We start from the raw sequence: 8,435 nt of genomic DNA, 5'->3' as shown, positions 1-8,435 counted from the left end.
CAAATCACAAACTCACAAATTGAGAGGAATTTACTCCAAATAGCGATAATGCAAACATAAATCGATAGATATTACATCAACAAGGTGGGCGACTTGAAACTTAATCAGACCTACATTCTGTTTTTATTTTGCACAAAATAATGCAGAAATAGTTTTCTGATGCTTTTTTAAAAATCTGATGCATATCAATTCGTGCTGTGAAAAAGCACCTTTTTGTTGCGGACTTTACCCATCTATTTCAAAGGGAAAATTTGCAGTTTACGCCTGGCTTTGAAAATGCATCTACGGTAAACACACACGAATGTGTGCTGAAAATTAAGTACAGATTTTAGTTTAGAAACCGGCATGTAAAATCCACACCATATATATATGCAAATGTGTCCCAAGGCTAATAGGATCTCAAAAAAAGTGCAACATGGTGTCAGCATCTCATATAATCTGGCTTCTTTATTCGAGACTCGATACAGTACAGAAAAAAAGTGCAAATACGATGTTTTCAGTCTATGATAAGTCGTCTTCAAGAAGTTAGAAGTTATAAAATACCTTTTTATGCTTCTCCTATACTTTGAAATTTTGGGTTAGATTGGGGTTATGTTTCATCATGAAATTGGTCATTTACGAGGTTATTCCCATCATTTAAAATGATCATATACAGTTATATGAAAAGTTTGGGCACCCCTATTAATCTTAAGCTTAATGTTTTATAAAAATTGTTTTTTTTTTGCAACAGCTATTTCAGTTTCATATATCTAATAACTGTTGGACACAATAATGTTTCTGCCTTGAAATGTGGTTTATTGTACTAACAGAAAATGTGCAATCTGCATTCAAACAAAATTTGACAGGTGCATAAGTATGGGCACCCCACCAGAAAAGTGACATTAATATTTAGTAGATCCTCCTTTTGCAAAAATATCAGCCTCTAGTTGCTTCATGTAGCTTTTAATGAGTTCCTGGATCCTGGATGAAGGTATTTTTGACCATTCCTCTTTACAAAACAATTCCAGTTCAGTTAAGTTTGATGGTCGCCGAGCATAGACAGCCCTCTTCAAATGATCCCACAGATGTTCAATGATATTCAGGTCTGGGGACTGGGATGGCCATTCCAGAACAGTGTAATTGTTCCTCTGCATGAATGCCTGAGTAGATTTGGAGCGGTGTTTTGGATCATTGTCTTGCGGAAAGATCCATCCCCTGCGTAACTTCAACTTTGTCACTGATTCATGAACATTATTGTCAAGAATCTGCTGATACTGAGAGGAATCCATGCGTCCCTCAACTTTAACAAGATTCCTGGTCACACAGCCCCAGAGCATGATGGAACCTCCACCAAATTTTACTGTGGGTAGCAAGTATTTTTCTTGGAATGCTGTGTTTTTTGGCCGCCATGCATAACGCCCTTTTTGTATGACCAAACAACTCAATATTGGTTTCATTAGTCCACAGGACCTTCTTCCAAAAAGAAATTGGCTTCTCCAAATGTGCTTTTGCATACCTCAGCCGACTCTGTTTGTGGCGTGCTTGCAGAAATGGCTTCTTTCGCATCACTCTCCCATACAGCTTCTCCTTGTGCAAAGTGCGTTGTATAGTTGACCGATGCACAGTGACACCATCTGCAGCAAGTTGATACTGCAGCTCTCTGGAGGTGGTCTGAGGATTGTCCTTGACTGATCTCACCATTCTTCTTCTCTGCCTTTCTGATGTTTTTCTTGGCCTGCCACTTCTGGCCTTAACAAGAACTGTACCTGTGTTCTTCCTTTTCCTTTCTATGTTCCTCACAGTGGAAATTGACAGGTTAAATCTCTGAGACAGCTTTTTGTATCCTTCCCCTGAACAACTATGTTGAATAATCTTTGTTTTCAGATCATTAGACAGTTGTTTTGAGGAGCCCATGATGCCACTCTTCAGAGGAGATTCAAACAGGAGAACAACGTGCAAGTGGCCACTTTAAGTAGCTTTTCTCATGATTGCATACACCTGGCTATGAAGTTCAAAGCTCAATGAGGTTAGAAAACAAAAAAAAGTGCTTTAGTAAGTCAGTAAAAAGTAGGTAGGAGTATTTAAAACAAGAAAATGATAAGGGTGCCCATACTTATGCACCTGTCAAATTTTGTTTGAATGCAGATTGCACATTTTCTGTTAGTACAATAAACCTCATTTCAAGGCAGAAACATTACTGTGTCCAACAGTTATTAGATATATGAAACTGAAATAGCTGTTGCAAAAAAAACAATTTTTATAAAACATTAAGCTTAAGATTAATAGGGGTGCCCAGACTTTTTCATATACGTAACTGTATCCATAGGAGAGGTCAATCAGCTGCGGGACTCTCTCTGATCATGAGAACAATTCTTCAAAATGCTCCAGCACCAGAATTGAGTAATGGCCACGTATGTGCACCAAAGCTTCACTCATTGGATATGAGACTTCCGGAAATAGCTGAGAACAGTGCTTGCTTATCTTTGGTAGTCCCATAAGAATGAATAGAGGAGCGGAGGAATGGGCCCTTAGCTATCTCCAGCACTGTAAGGGGATGTTCACATTTTTTGACCTGTTTTACTCTGGCTCAAAATTACACATAAAAATGGGTTTAAAAAACACTATTTTTTTGTGAGTGTTTTTTACTCGCTTATTGTATATGGGTTATTCATTTATGTTTTATTCAGTAATAATATTTTAAACATTTTTTTTAAAGCACAAACAGGTCAAGCACTGATAGACAGTAAGGGTACGTGCCCACGATCAGGAATTGCCATGATTTTGACGCTGCCTATGTATGCAGCAGAGTGGATGACATTTCTAGAAATCCCATGTCCACTATGTGTTCACAGACGCCTGCGGATCATCCGCGGAAAACCCATATGAGGTGCGTTGTTCAGTACCACAGCATGTCAATTTCTCTTGTGGAGACACGTGGATCCACCTGTGTTCAACAGAACGCAGCATTTTGGACGCAGTGTATTTTCGTTGCTATTTCTGGATTGTGGACACATACCCTAAGAAGCATAATAAAAGGGTTATTTGGAGAGTTCTTTGATGTAGATTTTGAAGCAGAAATGGCTCCAAAATCCAAATGGTACACCTCTAAGTGAACAAACCCTATACAAAATAAATGGATTGATGTTGCACATGCCAGCGGTCAGACCTCCAATGATATTTTGGATAGGGTATAAGTTTTAATGTGACGAATAACCCTTTAAATTGAACAAATAGATCAGCATACTATTACTACACTATATTTTTTCAGCAATTGTGATAAAATCCGCAATGGAGATTACACAGCCATCAATGCAGATGTTATATGCATCCTGATGTTTTTTGAGGGTTTTTTTATGGCCGCCCTGGGGCTGGGTCAAATAAGCCCCATAAATATTGAATTTTAATCTGGATCTGCCAAAATTCAATAGATTAAACAAATAATCCTGGAATAGTGGTGCACAGTGAATTATTAAACTATATATTCTCAGAAAGTCTATACAACAGAGATGCATCAGTGACTGATTCACCTTGTGTTCTCAGAACATTGCCATGTGATATATGGTAGCCATATACTTGCTACAATTACCAGGAGGCTCATGGAAAATGGGGACAACCTCCAGAACTGTAGGATTTGCTGGCAAATCTCCTGGATGTCAGAGAAAGCTCCCTGAATACATGGCACCCCTGAATGTCTTCTGTGCTTAGCACCAGAATTCTGCATTATTAGGCTGTGTGCACACGATGCGGAATTTGTGCGGATCCGCAGCGGATTTGTCCGCGCAGAAACCCTGCAGTTCCGCAGTTATTTACAGTGCAATGTAAATCAATAGGGGAAAAAAAGCTGTGCAGATGGTGCGGAAAAATCCGCACTGAATCCACTGCGGATTAAAAAGAAGTGCACTTCTTTTGTGCGGAACTGCAGAGTTTCTGCACCCTTCCATTATAGAAATCCGCAGTGGTAAAAACCGCAGAAAATCCGCATTAACTCCGCATCAAAGCCGCACAAAATCCGCAGCAAATCCGCACCTGCAGTTTCTGCCAGGAGATGCGGATTTTGTGCGGAAAATTCTGCACCCCAATCCGCAACGTGTGCACATAGCCTTAGACTCACACATAATGGAGTTTAAACAAGGAGTGGCGAACTAGAAAAAAGGTGATGATAATGTTTTAAAATATTGGCGTCAAATGCTGCACTCTCAATTTTTTTGGAGGAGAATTTTCAAATGCTACCATTATGCAGTAACCTCTTAGATATTAGGGACATAATATATAAACTGTGGACTCAATTACAAAAGTAGCGTGCAATAATCAGTGACAGCTCTGCAGTGACACCTGCTGGTCAGATGATAGTAAAGCGTAATCCCAGAGCCATCAGCTTTTATTATTTACCTTACCTTAGATTTTCCATGTATTACTTTTCCCATATACTGACTAAGGGCTCGTGCACACAGCAAAGCTGTAAGAACAGGGTCTTGGGGCAGCGCACAGAAGCAATACATCTCATCATTGTGCAGGCTCGGACTGGCTCACGGGGTAAAAGGAGAATCCTCCGATAGGCCGCCCCTGTGAAGAAGTTCTAATGGGTAGTGCTATTACACTTCATTCAAAATTTGCAGAAAAAAAACATAATCCAATCATTCATTAAATAAGATAGCCAAGTTATTAGTACAGAAAAGCAAAAGTAAATTTGTGTACTGCGATCAGGTTATTTTTGCATATAGCTGAACAGTGGACCCCAAGAATCAATGTTATTGGTGGGTCTTAGACAACCCAGGCCGCCACTGTCATTATGTATCTGTTTGGTAGATTCAATGATTGCCTGGTTAATCCAATCCACTCCTTCGCCATGGCTTATGTAACTGGATGGATATACCTAGCTGGTAAATCCCGCACTGCTCCATTACTGCGATTTCGGGAGGACCTGCATTGATCACATCTCAAGGTTTGTGGTCATTTTCTAAAAATCTTGGAATTTCCCCTATATAAAATTACCTAATATTTACTTTTGTTATGGATGTGTGATTTGGGATGATTACGAGAATATAGCAGAGTAATGAGATAGTAGGAGTAATAAACATTAAAACGGTATATCTGATAGCGGCAGCTTGGTTTCCAATTCTTAAAGTGAACATGTCGCCAAATTTATCAGCATCTTTCAGCAAACTTTAATAGGATCTGCAACCATTTCATAAGAGAACAGCTGCCCCAAGTACCTAGAATAATGGCTGTGTAATTGTCCCACGCCATATGCTAATATGGCGCTGAGCGGTCCTCTGGGGGTCTCTGGACTGTGCTCGGCACTTCCTCCTTCCCCACAATTGCTACCTCTGCTGCCTTGATTGATGGGGATGATGTCTCCTATGTCATCCAAATAGCCTGGTCAACTCTCGCACCTGTACCGTAGAGGAGGTGTCATCCATGTCAATCAAGGCAGGGAGGCGCCACTGAGCGCAGTCTGAAGACACCAGGGCCGTGCATATGGTGCAAGACCATTATAAAAGGCATTTTCCCGGGTTTTCGGGCCAGCTGTGCTCTTATGAAGGAGCTGCAGGAACACTTTTATCAACAGCACAAAGACCTGTTTATAGCATAAATACGATTGTTTTTTTAACCTGATGCAAATTGCACTGTTCTCCGGAATCCGGCAATGTTTTCCTTTTGTTCCTGGGCATTTCTGTTCCTGAGATATTGCCGCTTCCTCAATGTATCTTAATCTAGTCTTTTTAGCCAAGTGGGCTTGGTTATCAAGCAGCAAGACCACTACTGCCCCCTGGTGTCTGCTGCTGGGTAACGGCTTAACATGCCTGATGTCTTCTCACTATGAAGACATGACCTCTACGACCAGATGACTTTCCGCAAAACATCCCTTTATTAGTCATGAAATGCTGATTCATGGCGCTTATCCCTATAAAAGGCCGTGAGAACTGATAATATGTCGCCGTCACCTTAATTCCCCCTTGTCCTGAATTTGCCTAATTACTTATGACATGAGTGTGGTCCCTGGTCAGTCTAGACGTCAAGTGGTCGTAGTGTTTTCTCTTTCTGTTCCTCTAAAGAAGTTTTGGCTTCATTGTGTAATTCTACCTTCTCTCAGATTTAATACAGAGCATGACCATTATATCACGGTTTACGGAGGGAGGGGGTCACTTACTTTTTTCCAAAATCATGGGAAACAGAAATCCTCTACCTAGACTGGAAGAGACACCGAGAGCAGCACAAGTTTTAATATCTTCTGTTAGGGTCACCTCTAGGATATTCATTCTATGTGAATATTCCAGGTGGAAAATGTGTAACGTATTTACCAAATTTACAAAAATCTGCAAAAGTCCCAGTGATAAAATCCTTAATTACCAAAAGGGGGGAAAGGTATAAATACTGTTTGTGGTCCCCCCTCATTTTAGGGTTGGGGGAGGGATATAATATTTATAAATTTGGCAATTCTGCATTTAATTCTATAGGACACTTTATTAAAGGGATTTTCTGGTTTTGGAAAACCTCTGTCCCAGGCTGCAGTTTGTATATATATGTCCAAAGACATACCGATAGGGAATTTAGATTGTGAGCCCCAACGGGGACAGTGATGATAATGTGTGCAACCTGTAAAGTGCTGCGGAATATGATAGCGCTATATAAAAATAAAGATTATTATTATTATTATTATGTATAGAAATCAAACAGTGCTTTGCTCACTCTCCCTGGGTCCAACGCTGAGTCTCCGCAGCTGCCCTGGTGTCTGTCATTGACTGTAGCGCTGACATCGTATCGACAGTGCACTGATTGGTTGCAGCATTATCGATGTGACATCACCACTGCAGACAATTACAGGCACTGGAGGCAGAGAGCCAGTGTAGGACCAGATGAAGGTGAGTAAAGCTCTGATTTATTTATTTTTTTACAAAACGGGAAAACCCCTTGAATATTGAGGAACTACTTATATTTTGAACTTGTAACTAGTTTTGTTCTTCAACACTTTTACAAGTAGATTTTGCCCCTGGCATGACTTGAGGCTAGGTTCCCATTGCGTAAATGGGACCGCGCTAACGGACAGCGTTGCATGGCGAAATTAACGCCGTGCAACGCGTCCGTTAGCGCGCCCATGAACAGCAATGGGGACGCGCATCACTAGCGCGTGCCATTTTCGGCACGCGCTAGCGATGTGCCGGTGTTTTGTGGCGCGCCGCGGACGCTGCTTGCAGGGACGTTTAACGCGACCCCTTTAAAACACATTGCATTAGCGCAATCGGCTAGCGCTAGCCGCTAAACGGATTGCACTAACGCAATGTGAACCTAGCCTAAGGCCTGTCCGCTGCCCCCGCAACTTTTTTTTTTTTTGCATTTCATAAAAAGTGGAGCAGGCTCATCATAAACATAACTTTCATGCTGAACACCGCTGAAGGGATTTATTAATACATTTTTGTAGTGTAAATAAGTAGCAAATGATGCCACAATTCATGTTTACCTGGTAATTTGTGACTTTTTTCACATCTCGCCATTTTTGAGATGAAAGTTGAAAAAAGTCATTAAGGTTAGTAACGGACAGTTAAAGTGGAGCGAATTTGAGCGCAAATCAAAAACTGTTCCTTGCGAGCACATCTGTCATTTTCTATTTTCAAGACAAATCAATTTTATTATCTGCCCAGAAGTTTTTGTACCTTTATAATTTATTTTCAGATCTCTATTCCGAAACTAATATCTTGTCTATTTTTATATCAGCGCGGATACAGTACATGAGGTCTTTTTTTATTTTACAAAACAAATTGCAGTATCTACAGTTGTGCTCAAAAGTTTACTTACCCCGGCAGAATTTTTACTTTCTTGACCTTTTTTTTCAGAGAATATGAATGATAACACCAAAACTTTTTCTCCACTCATGGTTAGTGGTTGGGTGAAGCCATTTATTGTCAAACTACCGTGTCTTCTCTTTTGAAATCATAATGAGTGGAGAAAAAGTTTTTGTGTTATCATTAAAAATTCTACTGGGTTATGTAAACTTTTGAGCACAGCTGTACATGTATCCTTCATATTTTATTAATATAATTAGCCAAAAAACACTTTCCCGTTCTTTTGTTTCTTTCTGTTTTTAGTCATAATTTCCTAGCCTACTAGACATTAATACTACATATAACAGATGTGATAATATTACAAAAGTGGGTGTTAAATTACTATGGTTTTTTTTAGTAAAATTAAATGTATTTTATTACCAATAAAATGTATTTTGTAATTTTTTTTCTTTATACTTTTATAATACAATACTTTATATTTTTCTACTTTTTTTCTCCCCCTTAATCCAATACATTAATAATAAATTCGAAATAATATTTAATAATAAATGATAATCTAATAATAATAATTAAATAAATAAATAAATAGGCTTTTTACAAGGGGTAGAATGTGAACTGACCCCAGGCTGTATTTATAGTGATCATCAGTACAATCTCACGGTCAGGCTTTATTGT

Source organism: Ranitomeya imitator, chromosome 5 (assembly GCF_032444005.1).
Source record: "Ranitomeya imitator isolate aRanImi1 chromosome 5, aRanImi1.pri, whole genome shotgun sequence".
Classification (NCBI taxonomy): Eukaryota; Metazoa; Chordata; class Amphibia; order Anura; family Dendrobatidae; genus Ranitomeya; species Ranitomeya imitator.
The sequence above is the reverse complement of the archived record's forward strand: the minus strand, read 5'-3'. Positions refer to the sequence as shown.